Here is a 1,758-nt window from a genome sequence, read left to right as displayed (position 1 = left end):
GGGAGTAAATCTCAGATTCCAAATCAGAAAAAAAGGGTTCAAATCCCCTCTCTGGCTTCACCAGCTGGTAAAATTTTGGGTCCCAGCTGTGCGCTCTACGCACCTCCCCAAGACCTTGGGGACTCGGCGGACGCCCTCTCCACACTGCAGGGCGGGAGTAAGGAGAGAGGCGGGGCCTCTGAGGAGACAAGATGGCGACCGCACGACGCTCTGGGCTGCCTCGCCGCGACTCAGTAGCCGGAAGTCCCCGGTCTCCCTTTTAGGAAGCGGAAGTATTAAGGCGGCCGGCTGCTGGGCTACTGCTATGCAAGCCGGACTATCCAGGCGAGCCGCGGGAAAGGCGCGTGTCGGCTTTTCACTGGCGCAGCCGGCACCACTGCTGCCGCCCCGCCCCGTCCTGGCGTTGTCCCAGGCGCTGTAGCGGACGAAGAGCGGCCTGGGCTTGGGCAGCAAAGGGGACGCGAGAGGCGCGTGTGCCGCGGCTGCGCGGCCGGTGACAGGTACTCCGGGGTGGCGTGTGGAGGCCTCATGAACAGGGAGAGGGTTTGGGGCTCGAGGCAACCCTGTGCCCCTGTCACCTTGAGTTTCCGCCTCTGCCCTGCCTCAATTTCCCCTCCGGTGTCCCAGACTTCCCCTTGTTTGCAAGCGTCTCAAGTTGTCCTCCGTGGTCTTCCGGACAAGGTATCGCTTCCGCAGGAGTGGCGGCGGGGTCTCTTCGGGAGTCCTGAGCCGCCTTTGAAGTGCTTTGAGACCCATGTGCCCAGGTGCAGAAGGAAGTAGGGGAAGCGCCCTAACATGAATTCAGAGCAAGCCTGACCCTAAGTAGGTTGAGAACCAGGACTCTGATTGGAGAATAACTTGCTCTTTTTATAGATTTCTATTTTTTCTAAAATGAATTCGAGTGTTGGATGTTGGTTGATGTTTTCATTTAATATATAAAACAATACTGTTTGCTGGAAATTGGATGATCCGGTTTCACTTTTAGTATGGGACCTGTCAGAGTTAAATCTGCATACCTCGCCAATAAGTTGTGGATGTGAACTGTTGTTATTCCTTGGCCAGAATCTCTAGCTTGTTTTGCATTTCTTGCCAGATTTGAGGTATTTTACCTTACAGTGCTACACTAACTGTTTTGGAAACATTCATTGATGCACTTGCCAGCCAATTTTAGTATAAAGCGCCCTCTTTCCTTGAAATATCTTGTACACTTGCAAGTGTTTGAAGACATTTTAAATAGCTGTTTAACAACATCACAAAACTTGGGATGATTATAGACTTTCTGTTTGACTGGCTTTTGATAAACTTAGCTGAAACTTATTTTTATTGAAGGAAGCATAATCCTTTGTACAGCAGCATGGCACCTTTATAATGCACGTTTAACTTGAGGGGAATAAATCAAACTATCAAGAAATTTCTATTGGAACTTTTCTGCAGTTCTGTGCTCATTTTCATATCAGATGTGTAGTATTATAATTACTTTGAGCTGAAATTAGGTTTATGTGGTTTACAGCAAATAGTTTTACTAATAGGTATATAGTAAATGTATATAAAGTTTGAGAAGTCAATTTATTTCTCAAAAAGGGGTGATTTCTAGACCGGGCACGGTGGCTCACGCCTGTAATCCTAGCTCTCTGGGAGGCCGAGGTGGGTGGATTGTTTGCGCTCAGGAGTTCGAAACCAGCCTGAGCAAGAGCAAGACCCCGTCTCTACTAAAAATAGAAAGAAATTAATCAGACAACTAAAAATATATAGAAAAAA

At 48.3% G+C, this 1,758-nt stretch overlaps 1 protein-coding gene across 1 annotated transcript in view; it reads left to right on the top strand.

Annotated features, from left to right (window-relative positions):
• Positions 1-442: 442 nt before the first annotated feature.
• UGGT1 (UDP-glucose glycoprotein glucosyltransferase 1) overlaps positions 443-1,758 on the top strand; it is a 124,164-nt gene continuing 122,848 nt past the window's right edge. Inside the window, exon 1 of the mRNA XM_012649914.1 lies at positions 443-500. The gene's annotated coding sequence lies outside the window, so the exon portion shown is untranslated. The remainder of the gene's footprint in view (positions 501-1,758) is intronic.

This window comes from Propithecus coquereli, unplaced genomic scaffold, assembly GCF_000956105.1.
Source record: "Propithecus coquereli isolate 6110/MARCELLA unplaced genomic scaffold, Pcoq_1.0 Scaffold307, whole genome shotgun sequence".
NCBI lineage: Eukaryota > Metazoa > Chordata > Mammalia > Primates > Indriidae > Propithecus > Propithecus coquereli.
The sequence above is the reverse complement of the archived record's forward strand: the minus strand, read 5'-3'. Positions and strand labels throughout refer to the sequence as shown.